The sequence below is a fragment of the Dromiciops gliroides genome, chromosome 3, assembly GCF_019393635.1.
Source record: "Dromiciops gliroides isolate mDroGli1 chromosome 3, mDroGli1.pri, whole genome shotgun sequence".
NCBI lineage: Eukaryota > Metazoa > Chordata > Mammalia > Microbiotheria > Microbiotheriidae > Dromiciops > Dromiciops gliroides.
The window spans coordinates 600094819-600114243 of record NC_057863.1 but is presented as its reverse complement, the minus strand read 5'-3'; the positions used below and the strand labels follow the sequence as shown (position 1 = coordinate 600114243).

The following is a 19425-nucleotide window of genomic DNA, read 5'->3' as shown; positions in this document are numbered from 1 at the left end:
ATGTGGGAATGTTTTCCATGACTACTCATGTATAACTTATTTTGAATTGCTTGAGTTCTTGTGGGTGGGGGTGGGAACTGGGAGGGAGGAAGAGAAGTTGGAACACAAAGTTTTAAAAAAATCATGTCAAAATTTGTTTTTACATATATTTTGGAAAATAAAATTCTATTCAATTAAAAAAAAATCACATGGTTCAAGGAGCCCTGTTCTAAATAAGGTCCACTCTGGAGTTGTGTCCATATAAGGAAGAATATGGTCCACTCCCAAGTTATGCCCATATAAGGAAGAGGGATGGGAATACTGTATTCCAATTAGCTAGTTTTTGTGTGTAGATTGTAACCCTTGCGTAATCAGACCAATGATGAAAAAGGGGAGGGTCCATTCCCATTAGAGACTAGGGTATAAAACAGGGCCTTTGAGCCCCCTTTCTTTGCACTCACTAGCTGCACACTAGGGTGCCTCCTTCTCAGGAGAAGGAAATAAAAGAGCCTTTGTCACACTGCTGCTGAGTTCCTGAGTTATCCATAGTCATTTGAAAAAATGCTCTAAATCACATCTTATCAGAGAAATGCAAATTAAAACAACTCTGAGGTACCATGTCATACCTATCAAAGTAGCAAATGTAACAAAAAAGGAAAATGTTGGATATTGGAGGGTTGTGGAAAACTGGGACACAAATCCACTACTGGTGGAGTTGTGAAAAGATCCAACCATTCTAGAGAGCAATTTGGAATTATACCTAAAGGGCTATCAAACTGCACATACCCTTTGATCCAGCAATATCACTGCTAGGTTTATATCCTAAAGACATCCCCCAAAAGAGAAAAAGACCTATTTGTACAAAAATATTTATAGCGGCAATATTTGTGCTGGCTAAGAATTGGAAATCAAAGAAATGCCCATCAATTGGGGAATGGCTAAACAAACTGTGGTATATGATGGTGATGGAATATTCTTGTGCTATAAGACAACTCAAATGTGAGGGAAAACACTGCTGGGAGAACTGGAAAACAGTATGGCAGAAACTAGGTATAGATCAATATCTCACACCATACATTAAGATAAGGTCAAAATGGGTACATGATTTACACATGAAGAGTGATACCAAAAGCAAATTAAGAGAGCATAGAATAGTTAATCTGTCAGATTTATGGACAGGGGAAGAATTTAGGACCAAAGAAGATAAAGAGAACATTACAAAATGTAAAATAGATAATTTGATTATATAAAATTAAAAATCTTTTGCACAAAAAACCCAACACAACTAAAATTATAAGGAAAGCAGAAAGCTGGGAGAAAATTTTTTTCAACAAGTGAGTCAACTTTATAAAAATGCAAGTCATTTCCCAATTGATAAATGGTCAAAGGATATGAACAAGCAGTTTTCAGACAAAAGAAATTAAAGCTATCTAATGTCATGAAAAAATGCTCTAAATCATTATTGAATAGAAAATGCAAATTAAAACAACTCTGAGGTACCACCTCGTATCCATTAGATTGGCAAATACGACAAAAAAAGAAAATGTTGGATGTTGGAGGGGATGCAGGAAACCTGGGACACTAATGAACTATTGGTAAAGTTGTGAACTGATCCAATCATTCTGTAAAACAATTTGAACTATGCCCAAAGGGCTATCAAACAATACCACTGCTAGGTTTACATTCCAAAAACATCTAAAAGAAGGGCAAAGGACCTATTTGTACAAAACTATAGCAGGTGTTTTTGTGGTGGCTAAGAACTGGAAATCAAAGGGGTGCCCATTAATTGGGGAAAGGCTAAACAAGCTGTGGTATATGATTGTAATGGAATATTATTGTGTTATAAGAAATGACAAGTAGGATGATTTTAGAAAAACCTGGAAAGACTTATGTGAACTGATATAAGTGAAGTGAACAGAACCAGGATAACGTTGTACACAGTAACAGCAATATAGTTATTCTCAATAAGACAATTCCAAAGGACTAATGATGAAGCATGCTATCTGCCTCCAGAGAAAGAACTGATATTTACTGAAGAGACTGAAGCATGCTATTTTTCTCTTTCTTTCTTTCTTTCTTTCTTTCTTTTCTTTGAGCTTTCTTGTACAAAATGACTTTGTTTTACATAATTGTAAACTGTCTCTGGGAGGGGGGAGGGAGGGATAGAATTTGGAACTCAAAACTTTAAATAAAAACATTAAAATTGGGGGGGAGGGGCAGCTAGGTGGCACAGAGCATGGGCCCTGGAGTCAGGAGGACCTGAGTTCAAATCCAGCCTCAGACACTTAACACTTACTAGCTCTGTGACCCTGGGCAAGTCACATAACCCCAAATGCCTCACCAAAAAAAAAAAAAATTGGGGGTAAAAGGCAAAAAAAAATTGTAAATTGAGAGAGAAGGCATCAGAATTAAGAAGCGTTGAAAAAGGTTTCCTGTAGAAGATGGGATTTTAGTTGAAACTTAAAGGAAGGCAGTAGGTAGAGATGGAGTAGCTTGGTGGTACAGTGGTAGAACACTGGGCCTGGAGTCAGGAAGACTCTTCTTCATGAACTCAAATCTGGCCTCAGTAATTTACCAGCCATGTTGCCCTAGCCAAGTCACTTTACCCTTGTTTGCCTTAGTTTCCTCATTGGTTAAATGAGCTGGAGAAGGAAACTGCAAACTACTCCAGTATCTTTGCCAAGAAAACCTCAAATGGGGCCATAAAGAGTCAGATATGACTGAAGAACTTGTAGAGATGAAGAGGAAAATCAGTGTAGGCATGGGAGATACTAGAGAAAATGCCTGAAGTTGAGAGATGGAGACTCTTCTTCATGAACTGCAAGGAGGACAGTATCACTGAACTGAAGATCATGTGGCAAGGAGTAAGGTATAAGACTGGAAAAGTAAGAAGGGACTAGGTTATAAAAGGTTTTGAATGCCAAACAGAGGATTCTGTGCTTGATCCTGCAGTAGGGGAGGGGCAGCTAGGTGGCACAGTGGATAAAGCATTGGCCCTGGATTCAGGAGGACCTGAGTTCAAATCCGGCTTCAGACACTTGACACTTACTAGCTGTGTGACCCTGGGCAAGTGACTTAATCCTCACTGCTGAGCCCCCCCCAAAAAAAAAGATCCTGCAGTAGATGAGCCACTAGAGTTTGAGTGAGGGAAGTGACATGATCAGACCTGTGCTTTAGGAAAATTACTTTGGTAGCTGAATGGGGATTGGAATAGTGAGGAGAGACTTGAGGCAGGCACATTCACAAGCAACCTATTGTAATAATCTGTTTGGGCATGAGGTGCTGAGGGGCTGCACAGGAGTGGTGGCTGCGTCAGAGGAGAGAAGGGGGGTGTTGGTGTTGATCTTTGTCCTTCACCTTTTTTTTTTTTTAAAGTGAGGCAATTGGGGTTAAGTGACTTGCCCAGGGTCACAAAGCTAGTAAGTGTTAAGTGTCTGAGGTCGGATTTGAACTCAGGTACTCCTGACTTCAGGGCCGGTGCTCCATCCACTGCGCCACCTAGCTGCCCCTGTCCTTCATTTTTGAAGAGGACCAATGACATAAATGGGGGATGATGTCTTGACTTTCAAGTGAATTGAATTTAAGTGGAGTTGTACAAAGACATCAACCTCACTCTCTCTTCCAGAGTTACAAGTCCAGTGGCAAGACAAAAGTCAGGATGACTGGTAATGGGCTGAGATGCAGTGGACAATTTTGACTTCTTCAGTGTCTGACCAAGCTCTAAGCACTCCATAGTATCTGCTTCAGCCACCTCCATGGCTATGGGTACAAACTGTTCTCAGCTGCCCTTTCACCCTGGGGAAGTCTTCACATGCTTGGGGCAGACTCTCTCCCTGCCACTAACTCACCAACAGGTTTGAGGCCTATTGGTTACCCTCAACCTGCTTTAGCCCATCTGCCTAGACAGTTTTACCAGGGTGTGGCCCCTGTGCTTGCTACAGCTTCCTAGAGCCACCGGTGAGATGTGGGTGACAGGTGGATGAGCAGCCCTAAAAAGGGTTCGGCAAGCTTTCACACTAGAGGTGCTGGTTCTCCCCGAACACTGCATATACAAATTGCTGAGATCTTGTAAAGGCAAAACTAATAGGTCTTGGCAACAGAGTAGATATAGGAAGCGACAGTGAGGCAAAGAGGATGACACCTAGGTTGAAAGCCTGAAGGACTGGGAAGATGGTGTTGCTCTCTACAATAAGAGGGAAGATAGGTAGTGGTAAAGGTTTAGGGGGAAAGATGATGAATTCTGTTTTGGACATATTGAGCTTTATACGTCTACTGGACATCATTTGAAATATCTGAAAGGCAGTTGGAAATTGTTAGACTGGAGGTCATCAGAAAGGTTAGGGCGGGATAGGTAGATCTGAGAATTGTCAGTGGAGAAATGGTCATTCAATCCACAGGAGCTGATGGGATAAGCCAAGTGAAGTACTATAAATCAAAGCTTCTTAAACTGTGGGGTCTCATAACTGAATGTGGGGGTCACAAAAATTTGGCAACAGTAAAAGGTTATGTATACCTAGTTTATATACCTATATATCTGGGGTCATGGAAAAATTTCTCAGGTCATAAGGAGTAGTAAGTGGAAAAAGTTGAAGAAGCTCTGATATAGAGTGAGAAGAGAGCCCACGACTGTGGGATGCCTACAAGTTAGAGAGTGTAATCTGGAAGAGGATTCGGCAAAAGAGAGTGAGGGAGACATTTGATAGTAAGGAAAACTAGGAGTGAGCTATGTCCTTAAAACGAAGAGAGTATGGAGGAGGAGAGTGATCATTAGTGTCCAAGGCTACAGAGAGCCTGAGAGAATGCCAGTGGCTTTGGCAATTAAGAGATCCCTGGTAACTTTGGAGAAAGCAATTTCAGTGGAATGATGAGGTTGAAAGCTGGGCTGTAAGGCAGAGAGTGAGAAGAGAGAAAGTGGAGACACCTATTGTAGATGACCTTTTCAAGGAGTTTAACGATAAAGAGCAAAAGAGAAGATACAGGATGAGAGTGGGGATAGAAGGATCAAGTGAGGGTTTTTTGAATATGAAAAAAACACAGGCAGGTTTTTAGGGAAGGAGCTAGTACAGGAGGTGACTGAAAACTGTTAGAGTAGGGATGACAAAGAAATTGGCAAACTGTTGGAGGAGATGGGAAGGAATGGCATCAATTTAGTGGGTAGAGGAGTTAGCCCTACAAAGGAATAAGGTCGCCTGTCATGTGAAACAGGGATGATGGGGGAGAGAACATCAGAGGGCATCTGAGTGATAGGAAAGAAAGAGGAGGAGAGAAGAAGGAACTCAGGAAGAATGGTCTCAATTTTTTTTCTGTAAAATATGAGGCAAGTTCCTCAGCTGAGAGGGTAGTGAAAGGGGAAGCTATAGGAGGTTTGAGGAAGAATGAAAAAAGTTTTCAGGGAGTTCATTTCTTGTCAAAATTTTTACCATTTTCTTTTCTATTTATTCTCCTTTAAATTATTTTCTCCTGAGTTTTTATTTCATATTTAAATTTCTTGCATCATTTCTTCTAGGTATTCATGTAGTCCCTAAAGAAAATCCATTTTTTCCTTTCAGAATCTGTTTGCAGTTGTTATGGAGTTAACTCATTCCCTTCTTTTGAGGGTGCTCTAGATTTGAGATGAATTTTGATACTGGTCCGTGTTTTCTGATTTACTCAATCTCTGCAACTTTAGTTCCTGAATTGGGGCTTTGTACCAACTCCACCTTAGAGATTTCTAAGGGAAGCCTCACTCTTGATGCCTGGGGACACAGAGTCTTGCAAGCTATACATAATAGTCCTCTCTCTGATAGCAGTGAAAAGCTATCCTGTGCTGGCTGGCTCTGGCTTTGCTGATGGGCCCCCTTTCCTAATGACCTCGGGTTTCTGAGTGACCTCTTGGTCATTTCTGGGGTAGAATAATTTGCTTGCTGCAGTTTCTCATTGAACTTCTTTATCATTATTCAATCTGTTGCGAACTCAAGGGTATACAGGAGGTGGGCAATCTGTCTTTTAAGGCAGCTCTTAGCCAAAAGCTTGAACATTTCCACCTAATGCAACCTATACTCCAAAAGGAATAAGCTCTAAGGCATCCCCAGCAAGTAGTCATTAAACATAATCAAATTAATAGCCCTAATATAGGAGCATATTTGACTTGCCAAGGCAGTTCTTTCCCTCTTAAGTTTTTCTCCATATGGAGCTTAAATCTGTCTTTACAGCTTTCACCATTGCTTATAGTTGTGCCCTATAAAGTTAAGCAAAATAAGCTTCGTGTCACAGGATCGCAGATTTAGAGCGAGGAATGTAACTAACTTCTCATTTTGTTTCCCCCATAAGGAAACTGGGGCTGTTAATAAATCCAAGGTTACACAAGTGAATAAATGGCAGGACTAGGATTTGAACCTAGGTCCTCAGACTTCAGATCCATTACTCTCTACATGTTGTTAGTCCTTCATATTGGAAGACCAATGACACCACAATGTTATAAAGATCAAGGTACACTATGTGACGACTCGACAGTGCTTTAAGGTTTGCAAATCACATTTACACGTATCATCTCACTGTGGATCTTAACAACTATTCTTTGAGGCAAATACTACAAGTAGTAACTATCCTCATTTTACAGAGGAGGAAACGGAGGCTGTCAGGTTCTCCGGAACATATATGCAAATATCTGAGGCAGTATTGACATTCACACCTTCTGAGACCCTAACTGCCCCGAAGGACACTCCAATGCAAAAATTCACACTCAAAAAGTATCCTTAGGGGCAGCTAAGTGGAGCAGTGGATAAAGCACCAGCCCTGGATTCAGGAGGACCTGAGTTCAAATCCGGCCTCACTCAAGACACTTGACACTTACTAGCTGTGTGACCCCGGACAAGTCACTTAATCCTCATTGCCCCGCAAAAACAAACAAACAAACAAAACCAACCAAACCAACCAAACCAAAAAAAAGTATCCTCAGTACAAGTTCCTGGACAAAAGATCATCCCGGACTTTGCTTAAAGACCACGAAGGAGAAGAAACCCACCAGTTTCTGAGGCAGCCCATTCCACCCTGATTGTCAGCGACTCTTTCCTCACAACAAACCTAAATTTCTCTCTTTGCCATTTCCGCCCCATTCTTTATATAGCTGGTATGTCTGTTCCCCCCACTACCCCATTAGAGAGTGAACTCCTTGAGGGCAGGGGCTGTTCTTTGTCTTACTTCAGGCTTTAGACTAGTGCCTCGCACAGTAGGTGCTTAATAAATGTTGGTTGCCTGCTGAATGACCCCGGCCAGAGACAATCCCTCCTTCAAATACTTGTAGACCTTCATCTGGGCTACCCTCTCCCCCCCCCCCGCCCCGCCCCTGCCTCATCTCTTCTCCAGACTAAGCTTCCCATGGTCCTTCGAGGCCCCGGCCTTTCCTTGTTCCCCTCTTCCCGGCTTGGGATGCCTAGAGTGGGATACCGCAGCTGTCCAGATGTGTCCTGCCCCGGAGCAAACAGACTGTCTATCCCCGCCTCTCCTAACGTCTAGGCTTTCCAGCTTCCGTGCGCCGCCGGTGTAGACCCAGCTCCCTCCGCCTGGGGCGCGCGCTCACGCCACTCCCGGGGCCGCGCGGTGCGTCCCAGCCCCTCCTCGTCCTGGGCGGGCCGCGCGTGCACGCGCGCGCTCCGCACCGTCCCCTCTTCCTCCCCCCTCCCCCCCACCCTCTCCTCCTGCGCCCACGGAAATACGCCGGGTGGCTCGCTCCTGCGCGTGACAGCTGGGTGCCCAAAGGGTTAAGCCGACTGAGCCGCGGCCGCCGCCCCTCCCGTTCCCTGCGGTCTCCCGCGCGCCCTTTCCCCCTACCTGGCCGCTCTTCCCAGGTGCCGCCCCGCGGCCCGCCCCTCGCGGGCTGAGCGACGCCCGCCTGCCGGCCAGCCTGAGCCTCCGACTGAGGGGGCGGGGGACCAGAACCGTCACATTAGCATTCCAGCCCTGGTCACGTGTTTATTACAGCCAATGGAAGGCTGCAGGGCTAGGGAACTTGAGCCCGTGACCATGGCGACGGAAAGGTGGGTGGGGCTCCGGGGTAGGGACTCCTCCCAGTCCTGACCTCCTGCCTCCCCCCCCTAGTGGTCACAGCTGGGTCTAGCTGCCCCGCCTCCCACGTGCGCTTCTGGGCTACTCAGCTGAGCAGGCTCCTGAGGTGTTTGCCCTGGAGTAGAGAGGATTGGGGGCTGGGGCTGGGGCTGGGGAGGTGAGGGAAGGTTTTCCTGTTAGCTGTCCTCAAATATTTGAAGTACTGTCGTGTAGAAGAGTGGTAACTAGGTAGCAGGATGGATAGAGTGCTGGGCCTAGAGTCAGGAAGACCCAAGTTCAAATGCTGCCTCAGCCACTTACTAGTGGAGTGACCCTGGACAGGTCACTTAACCCTATGTGCCTCAGTTTCCTCATCTCTAAAATGAGCTGGAGAAAGAAATAGCAACCAAGTCTAGTATCTGCCAAGAAAACCCCAAATGGGATGAGGAAGGGTGAGACACGACTAAACAACACCACATATAAGCTTGGCTCTAGGGGTTAGGACTAGGAGCAGGGGGGGAAACTTGCCAAGAAGAATTTGTTTTTAATCCTCATTGTTATTTCTCGTTTTTTGTAGCACTTGGCACTTCTCAGAATAATCAGGACATGAATTTTTCATTTGAAACAATTAACGTGGTGGGTTAGACATAGATAATGTTCCCATTTTGTAGATGAAGAAACTCAGGTAATTCGCCCAGGACCACACAACCAGTAAGTGGCTGAGCTAGGAAGGACTCTAGGCTTATTGCTGTCCTACTGCTCCTCAGACTCCTTTGCTGCCTTCCCTAACTATGGGTGTCCCCTAAGGCTCATACTGGTTTCTCTTTTCTCTATATATTCTCTCCCTTAGTGACTTATTCCCTTGGGTTCAATTATCATCTCTGTGCAGATGACTTACCAGACTATCTATCATCTCCATACATACATTATCCATCCATCCTCCCCAAACCTGCCAAAATGATAAGTTCAAATCAGACCATGTCATCCTCCTTCCCACCACTCAATAAACAACAGTAGCTTCCTGCTACCCCTTTATTTGTTATTTAAAGCTCTCCACAATCCGTTCCCTTCCAACCTCCCCAGTCTTTTATATTACTCCTTTCCATACATTCTACAATCCAGTCATAGTACTTTAATATTCTTGACACATTTCATTTCCCTTTTTAGTGCCTTTGCATCAATTGTCTCCCATGCATACAATGTTCTTTCTCACCTCAATCTCTTTGGAATCCCTGGTTTCCAAGACTCAGTTCAATGGGGCAGCTAGGTGGTGTGGTGGATACAGCACAGGCCCTGGATTCAGGAGGACCTGAGTTCAAATCCGGCCTCAGACACTTGACACTTACTAGCTGTGTGACCCTGGGCAAGTCACTTAACCTTCATTGCCTTGCAAAAAAAAAAAAAAGACTCAGTTCTGTGGCTAAAAATTCAAAATCAAAGGGATGCCCATTAATTGGGGAGTGACTAAACAAGCTGTGCTATATGAAAGCGATGCTATATTATTGTGCTAGATCTACTAGATCTTCACCCAAGTGATGGCTACTAACTGTAGGTGTCTCCCATTCATTTCTTTTTCTTTTTCTTTTTTTTTGGCGGGGCAATGGGGTTAAGTGACTTGCCAGGGTCACACAGCTGGTAAGTGTCAAGTGTCTGAGGCCAAATTTGAACTCAGGTCCTCCTGACTTCAGGGCCAGTGCTTTATCCACTGCGCCACCTAGCCACCCCTGTCTCCCATTCATTTCTGTGCTCAGTCCTCTTCTCTTCTTTCTCTATGCTATCTCAGTTGGCAATCACATCATCTCCTGTGGTTCAATTATCATCTCTATGCAGCTGATTCCCAGAGCTACATAACCAGCCCAATTCTCCATCCTGAGTTCCAGTCTCTCATTACTAACTGCCTTTTGGATATTTCAAACTGGATGTCCTATATGCATCTTGAACTCAATGTGTCCAAAACAGAACCCATTAGCTTCTTCCCCTCCTCTCCCTCTTCCATACTTTGGAAGCGCACTACCATCCTCCTAGTCCTCATAGCCTTGGTGTCATGCTCAATCCCTCACTCACATACACCCCACATAGTCCATCTGTTGCCAAATCTTACTATTTTTCACCTGTACAATGTCTCGTATACATCTTGTTTACACTCATGCAGTCACCCTGGTGCAAGTCCTTATTGCCTCATACCTAGACTATTACAATAGCCTGCTTGGGCTCTGTCTGCCTCAAGTCTTTCCCCACTCAGCTGCCAAAGTAATTTTCCTAAAATGCAGGTCTGAGCCCATCATCCTCTCTACTCAGTAAACTCCAAGAAAAGGTTCCTTGAACCCCCCAGAGAACTGTTGGGGTAACCGGGGCCCATAATCCTCCCATGACAGGATCAAGTATAAAATCCTCTAGCATTTGAAATCCTTCATAACTTGATCCTTTTTTATCTTCCTGATCTTCTTAAACTTGACTTTCTACTTTGGTATAGTTCCATCCACTCAAGGATCACTAACACTGGCATTCTTGCTGTTCTTCACACACAATCATCTATTTCCTGCTCCTGGGCCTTTGTATTGGCTGTGCCTCATGCCTGGAATTCTCTCCGTCCTTACCTCTCCCTTAGGTGTATATGGCTCCTACCCTGTAAGTTCCTTGACATCAAGGACTATCTGTCTCACTTCTGTTTTTTTGATTCCCAGTGTTCATCACAGCACCTGTCACATATTAATAAAAACCTACTTGTGGGATTCCTTGAATAACAAAGTGCATTCTAAGCCAAGCAGACTTATTTGTTCTTCCCTAAACTCTGCCTTCAGTCCTTAGCCTCTGTCCCTCTTCAAAGCTGACTCCCCTCTCTGAAATGCATTTCTTACTTTCCTCTGACTCTGGAATCCCTAACTTCCTTCAAGGTTCAGCTAGAGCTGGAAGGGACACTAACCTTTTCAGTTTACAGATGAAGGGCTTTTGACATTGACGTTGACATTAAATTTTACAGTTTTACATTTACAGAAGTGAATTGTACAAGGTCACTTAGGTAGGAAGCATCAGAAGAGAGATTTAAACCCAGATTCTCTTTCATCTCCAAGGTTGCTTCCAGCACTGGAATTCTGCGACTGTTTGCCCTGTCTCCTGCCTGAGATGATCTGATGCCACCCCCCCCCCAAAGCCCTAAGGCTGGCACTTCCAGGAAGCTTCAGAGCCAACCTCAGTATTGTTGTTAGCTTTGGAATACTATCACACCTTCACCCAGCCCCTTAGTTGGCAATATTAGAAAGGCTGATAGAAGTGATCCCTTCCTGGGATCATAAATAATTCACAGACTCAAAGGGATTGCTCCTGCATAATCCAGCAACGCTGTATCAGATAAGTGGCTGGAATCCGGACTGGCAGAAAGCCGTCAGTCGGGCTCAAACTCCTTCAATCACTTATTCACTCCTTAATTAGGGAAGAGAGCTGCTGTCAGGGACTCATTCTGTCCTTCCCAGCTAAAGGAACTGGGGCCTTTTGGTGCAAATTTCAGAAGCTAAAGAGCAAAGAAGGTAAAGGAAGTGAGGGAAAAAACAACATGTGAATCATCGTTCTCCTCCAGGAACCTGCCCCTTCAGTCATTCTCTCTCTTTTATCACAAATCTCTCATTATACATTGGATCCTTCTCCCACTCTATACAAATATGTCTGGCTGTCTGCCTGTCTCTCTCTTTCTGTTTCTGTCTCTGTGTGTCTCTGTGTCTCTGTTTCTCTGTCTTCTCTATCTCTCTATCTCCTTGTCTCTGTCAGTCTGTCTGTCTCTCTCTGTCTCTGTTTCTCTGTGTCTCTTTCTCTGTCTCTGTCTCTCTCTCTGTTTCTGTCTCTGTCTCTGTCTCTCTCTCTGTCTTTCTCTCTGTCTCTCTCTCCCCCTCTTTCCCTCCTTCCCTCCCCATTCTCTCTCTTAGGGATCCCTATCTTGCCCCAAGTTCAAAACGTAGTAGCTACTCACAGACCTGATCCCATTGCTGATCATCACAGAAGTTTTGACCCACTTCATTCACCTGTCCTCAGCAGCCAGGTGGCCCACTAATCCTGGACACTTAGCATATTGGTACTGGACTTAATGCAGACAGCTCTGATAGGCTTCTAGCCCTATGTTAGCTCAGAATTCCTAAGCTCAAACAACCTATCTGCCCCAGGTCCCCAGTAGCAGGGCTTACAGGTGTGTGTCCACCCCCAGCTCCACCTCCCAGTTATCTAACTCATTCTTAAAAAACCCTCACTGGAAGCTCAAAGTCTGGAGTCTTGGCACCACACATTTACAATAAAGGCTCAGATGTGGCCAGTCAGGAGGAAGACGAATGACCTTGTCCTCTGAGCTTGCTTTTATGCTTGCTTTAATAAAGTTTTATGGCAAGACTCACTGCATTTTAGAGCCTCTCAAAAAAAAAGTGTTGTGTCTGACCCACACAACTCTATGAAATTCCTTCAGCAGAAAACTCCTTTAGGTTTGGAGGTATAGGTTCCCCATAAGAGAATTAAGCAGGAATTGCTAGGGCTTTGTATGCCCAAGCCAGAAGGAGCCTTTCCATAGAGACACTGCCCTTGGTGAGTAGCAAGTCGAGGGTAAAGAATGAATTTAACAAATTTAACGACTATTGGCACTATTAAATTTACTGGCTATTCTGCATTCCAAAGAATTTAACCTCTGGATTAAAGACTTCTTTCGGGAGAAAAAAACCCTAGCCTTATCATAGCCAAGGCTCTATGGGATTAATGGACTCTCTTTTATGAGAGAAAGGGGAAAAACTAGTAACTAGTAAACAGAGGGGAGAGGAATTTGTCAACTCCTTGTAGTCTACTTTTGATCCCACCACTGGGCTGAAACTGTTCTCTCCAATGTTAATCAGTATCTCTTAAATGCTAAATCCAGTGGTTTCTTGTTACATCTGTATTCTACTTGATTTGGGAGTAGCTTTTGATATTGCTTTTTAGACATCATCCCTTCTTCCTATATACTCTCTCTTCCCTTGACTTTCTCTGTCTCAGACTTCTCTTATCATCTCACTGGATCATAATCCATGTCCCTCCCTAACTCTGGGTGTCCTTCAAGGTAGTCTCCTCTTACTATATCCTGTCTTGGTCATTTCATTAACTCTTATGGGTTCAAATCTATATACAGTCTCCTAATCTCAATACTGAATTTCCAACTTCCTGCTAGATAACTTCACTTCTATCCTATAGGCATCTCAAGGTCAACATGGTCAAAATGTAATTCATTTACCCTCCATGCTCCAACTCATCCCTTCTTCAAACTTTCATATTTCTGTTGAGGTCAGCACCATCTTTCCAGACAGGTTTGAGACCTCAGAATCATTCCACCAACTCTCACTTTCCACCTTTTGAGATAAAAATTGTTATCAAATCAATAATACATTGCCTCTGGGAAGGGTATATCAAACTTCTGCACTATTTTTCTAGTCACAATCCCTGTAATTTCCCAAACAAAAATACACATCCCAGGCCACCCTTCCCATATATGTGTTGTCTCTATGTAAACTCCTTGAGGCCAGAGACTGAATCACTTTTTTCTTAGGCATTCTCAGGGATTAGCACAGTGCTTGGCACATTTTAAGCACTTAGTAAATCCATCCATCCATTCATTCACTAGTTACATCAGTACTTGAACATATAGTCCACCTGGGCCAGGTGACTTGAATTCATACTTTTGCTACCTCTTTACTTGTCTGTGGTCAACTCCCAATTAGCTATTTTCATTCTGTTCTTTCTAGTCCAAGGGTCATTTTCTTTGGCAAAGAAAACAGAAGCAAAATAATAATTAAGCAACTCTTTTTCTCTGTTGTCAGTTATCATTACCCTATCTATCCTAAGAAGTGGTCCTATTCTTTCTTTCAATGTCAACCATCACCCCAGTTCATTTAATGGACTGAAAAACCTCTTTTTCCAATGGCAATTGCTCTTAATTTTATTTTGTCTGCATAGTAAAAAAATAAAATTACTGAATTTATAAGTCATTAACAAATGAAAGCAACAATAAACAAAACTATATAATTATTTACAATACTTTCACTGTGAGAAAGAACAGAGTTACTTCAAACCCTCACTATAAAGTCTGTTAATTTCACTTGTCTGGAAATTCAGTCTTCACACTATTCAGTTTCTCAAAATATTAAGTAACATCTCTTCTCAGAAATCTTTGAAAGATAAAATTGAAATGGCTTACCCAGAAAATAATTCTTCATCTTTTTTTTTCTCTACCTTCTTCAGCTTTTCTCCAACAATGATAAGAAATATCTCTTCCACTTTTATAGAGCTAACACTTTTAATAGTCTCCACAGTTTGGCAAGTAGAGCCTTTTAGATAAAAATTCAAAACTACACACTCTCTCCATGAATCCATAGGAGGAACATATAGTCAAACATTTCTCAACTATCACTTCAAAACTTTCAGTACAACTTGCTTTTCTCAACATTCCATTTACCTTTAGCTCTTAATGAGCTTAAGAAAAGAGAAAACTTTCATGGATCCCTGTGTTGCCTTCTATTGCCCTCTATGGTTTGAGAGGTCAATAAAAAACAACATAGACAGTAGAAGGCAAATCTCTTGAGAAATGATTGGGAAAGACAGACTTTGTATCTGTTTTTCTATGAACTGTGCCATGTTGTGAGTGAGGCTTAGAGAATATTAGGCACAGCAGAATCCCCTGTTATTTGAAGATTTAAGGCATTTGACAATTCTCTAGCTTATGGGTATTTCTCATCACCAAAAAAGCATAACACTTTTCCTAAGACCCCTGTTAAGGATGGATATGAACAAAAAGAACTGCCTTATTGACTTGAGAATAGAAAAGGAGTCACTTAGTCCAGCAGAACAGTGAGGAATGGAAAGAGAGAAGCTAGCAGAGAAGCAGCTTCATGTTGGTGCATATTGTTTTTGAAGGGACCAAAGACGTACTGTGCTGTTCTGTACTGATGTACAGAATTGTAAATCACCCAGGGCATGTGAATTTCCCCACTTACGTGCTAATAAGTATGTGTCCATTCTTTCCCAAAGACACTGAATTCATTGGTAGAAGTGTGACCCTTGTTCATGGGTAGACTTATGTTTTAGCTATTTCTGCTTTTGCCCTATTGAGTGAATGTTATGTTCATTCTTGCTTTTGCCTTCTCATTTAGTAAATGTGTTATGTTTAATAGTTAATGTTGTCATGGTGACTGATTCTATGTGAATGAGAAATACATCATTTGGGGCTCAGGAGTTATAGTGGTGAGTAGCAGGACCTTATACCCCCACATCAAAATTATGCCTAGGACCATGAGAAAGAGTAATGACTTGTAGCAGTATGTTGTACCCTTCTTTTGGAACCTCAGACCTCTCAGAATGAATGCAGACTGAGTGAGTGAACCATTCCAGAGAGTATAGTATCAGAATATCTGGGCTACATGTAGAATAAACCTTTTCTGATGTAGTGGTAAAAGCTACAGCCTATAAATTTAGAGCATTGAAATTCATTTTATATTCCTCTGAACATTTCAGCTAAGTCCATGGTCTGATTTGTTATATTCAAGTGGAAAAGTAATTGCTTTACTAAAATATTTTGTTAAAATATTCTTACCTTTACATCTATTTCAGCTATCATTGTTTTTTTGTTTGTTTGTTTTGTTTTGTTGTTGTTTGTTTTTGGTGAGGCAATTGGGGTTAAGTGACTTGCCCAAGGTCACACAGCTAGTAAGTGTCAAGTGCCTGAGGTCAGATTTGAACTCAGGTACTCCTGAATCCAGGATTGGGATAGAGCCACCTGGCTGCCCCTCAGCTATCATTGTTAATCAACCATAAAACACAAACCACAAAACACCACTAACCAGTTTGTATGTGTGATGTTCTGTAAAGGAATGTAGCAAAGGGATAGATTTACTTTTTTGGGGGGGTGGGGTAATGAGGGTTAAGTGACTTGCCAGGGTCACACAGCTAATAAGTATCAAGTGTCTAAGGCTGGATTTGAACTCAGGTCCTCCTGAATCCAGGGCTGGTGCTTTATCTACTGCGCCACCTAGCTGCCCCAATAGATTTACTTTTGACAAACATTAAATTGTCAGAGGTTTGATATCTTGGAAATTTCAAAAATAATGAAAGACAAGTAATGCTTCTTAATACTGGCATGGGGTTTACAATATATTATTTTAATGAAGTATCTACAGAAAGCTCACTGTAATGTCATTTTAACTAAAGTATGTATGTAGCAGGTCAACTAAAATCCACCTTGGCAGATTTATATGTGTGTGGAATATCTACAACTATTGGTGAAAGCTATTTACTGGAGAAAAGAAACATTACTGCATTTTTGTGCTTTATAGATTAATATAGATAATGTATGTAATTTGCTTATGTTTAATTTCTGCATATATTTGTTTATAGTACTAAATTTTAATGCCCATTTTTACTTCATTACAAATTCTTAGTCAACTTATTTATGTTTGTATATGATGTTCATATTCAACTTGTACTATTTTTATAATAGCTGAATGATCAATAAAGTTTTTTTTAAAAATCACAGGATTTAAGATGTGGCAGGGAGCTTAGTGGCCATTTAGTCTAACCCCTTATACGAAAGCATCTCCACTATAATATATACAATGAATGGTCCCTTAGGCTCTGCTTGAAGATCATTTTTAAAATGTAGCTTTTAAAAATTAATAAAGTACTTATTGGGATTAATGAAATCCAAATTTAAAAAAAACATTGGATTCTAGTAAAAAGGAATGATATTCTGGTCCACCTTAATTATTTTATTCATGATCTGATAGAATATATATACACCTATATATACATAGATGTGTATACATACATTTTGTGTATATATGTGTAGACAGGAATGTGTGTGTATATATATATATATATATATATATATATGTGTGTGTGTGTGTGTGTGTGTATGTATATATATGTATATGTATATGAATCTTTCCAGTCTTCTTCCATACTAATACTGGATGATGCATATAAAATATGGGATTCTAAGATAATGCCACTGACAAACAGGTCTTTCAGATAACTTCTGAAGTCTTCCATGTCTAAAATGTGTAGGGTGGTGTTATTCCAATAATGAAGCTCTTCTGAGAACCCTGAATCATTAAAGTTGGACTTTTGGGATGATATTAGAGCAAGGACTAAAGTGACACATTTCAACATAGTATCAACCATGATAAAGATATTTGTCTTCCTTTGGATGTGTATTATGAAAGCAAAAAATGCCACAGAACTGGAAAATGTTAGGCCCATCAGGGACATTAATTGATTCATAGGATTCCAACAGGAAAGAAGCAAAAATCCAATTCACCCAGACATTTTACTATCAAGCTTCAAGATTACAACATGAAAGAGATAACTCTATAAATTTCCTTAGAAGCAAGATCAGGAAATTTCCCTGATCAACTTAACGAAGTGAACTTTTGTTTAGGACTTTGACTATATCTTCCTGAGGATAGAATGAACATTCCCCTTGACATCTTATGGAGGATGGATCTCAGTAATTAAGGATAAACTGGTTGGCTCATACTGTTGTGGGCTAACACCCTTTTTTACTGGGCCTACTTTGAAAAGAAAATCATTTTCAGAGTTAGCCTCAAATGTGGGATCCTGAAAGAGCAGAAGACCTAAAATCAGACCTCTCTACCTGTAGAAGTGGAGTGGTGTTGTATTGCCATCCCAGGTGCCATTAATGGCAGCCTTGTAGCAAGAGACACAAAATAGTTGCATTTTCTCTTACACAGGCAAAGAAGATACTTCCTTGACTCTGAGCATCTGAACTAAGCCCTGGTGAAAGAGTAGCATAGACACACAGGGTCTCAACTTTGTAGAAACCATAAAGTGTCCACATTGTCCAAGCGGTAGTTCCTTAACTCTAGTAACTAGTTGGGGAAAGTTTCAAGAGTTACTGAACTTTAGCTTTCTGTCAGGCAACAAGCATTTATTAAGTGCTTACTATGTACTATCTGTGCTAAATATTGGGGATAAAAGAAAGGTAATACGTGTTCTCTGCCCTCAAAGAGCTCATGCAAACAACTATATGTATATGATATATAAAATCTAAGTAGAAGGTAATCTCAGGGGCAGCTAGGTGGTGCAGTGGATAAAGCACCTGCCTTGGATTCAGGAGGACCTGAGTTCAAATGTGGCCTCAGACACTTGATGCTTGCTAGCTATGTGACCCTGGGCAAGTCACTTAACCCTCATTGCCCTGCAAAGAAGGAGGAGGAGGAGAAGAAGGAGAAGGAGAAGGAGAAGGAGAAGGAGAAGGAGAAGGAGAAGGAGAAGAAGGAGGAGAAGGAGGAGAAGGTAATCTCAAAGAAAAGGACCTAGTGAGGGAAGGAGTTGGAGGAGGGAACCATCGGAAAGGCATCCTGTAGAATGTAGGATTTGAGATGAGATTTGAAGGCAGCCAGGAGGCATATGAGGAAAAGGAAAGAATTAAAATGTGATAGACAGTTAGAGAAAAGGCACAAAATTTGAAGATGAAGTATCATGTGAGGAAAAGCAAGAAGGGTCCTGTTGCTGAATCAATAGAGTACACAAAGGGGCGTAAAGTGTAAGAAGATTGGAATGGTAGGAAAGGACCCGGTTGTAAAGAACTTTAAATGCTGAACAGAAGATTTTTAATTGATCACAGAAGCAATAAGGAGCCATCGGGGTTTACTGTATAAAGAGAAATATGGTCAGACATTTCCTTTAGGAAGATCCCTTTGGCATCTGATTGAAGGATGTACGAGAGTAGAGAGAGATGAGGCAGGCAGACCCATCAGCAGTGAGATGAGAACTTGCACCAGGTGGGATTGATAGCTATGTGAATGGACAGAAGGGGACATTGACTGGAAATGTTTTAAAGATAAAAATGAAAAGATGGCAACAGAATGAATGCAAAAGAGTCAAGGATAACACTGAAAGTTGAGTGAATGGGAAGCTGGTAGTACTCACAACACTAATAGGGAAATTTGGAAGAAGGGAAGGTTTGTGGAGGAAGAGAATGAGCTGTGTTCCAGGGTTCTGGTCAGCACAATACTGGAATCCAACCTTCTAGCAAGAGAATAGAGATTTCTTGGGAACCACCAGACTTAGTATGACCTTACTAGAACCAAGTTCAAGAGTTTTAGACCTCATATTTTAGAAGGAAAAGGTAGTTCCTCAATAGCATTAGCTTTCTGGAGAGAGAATATTATGGATATGACCCCCAGAGCAGAAGAGTGAGGTAGAAAGGGACTAAAGTCACTGTATGAGAGAGCAAACAAAACCAACCAAACAAAAAACAACCACCACCTGGTTTTGTCTTCTGCTATTACCATGAATTAGTCATATGGCTCAAATCTCAAGTGAAAAGTTGTGACTCTTTAGCAAACCCAACTTTATTTTCCTTCTATGGGCTATCCAAGCACTTAGGATGGTACCAAAAGCCTGGAT

At 41.8% G+C, this 19425-nt stretch overlaps 1 protein-coding gene across 3 annotated transcripts in view; it reads right to left on the bottom strand.

Annotated features, from left to right (window-relative positions):
* The window catches only part of PHC2 (polyhomeotic homolog 2), a 173285-nt gene extending 165419 nt beyond the window's left edge, over positions 1-7866 (bottom strand). For 2 of the 3 annotated variants that reach the window (XM_043991690.1, XM_043991693.1), the window contains exon 1: positions 7789-7866. The gene's annotated coding sequence lies outside the window, so the exon portion shown is untranslated. The remainder of the gene's footprint in view (positions 1-7788) is intronic. The other variant, XM_043991692.1, reaches the window with a different exon arrangement.
* Between the last annotated feature and the right edge of the window lie 11559 nt (positions 7867-19425).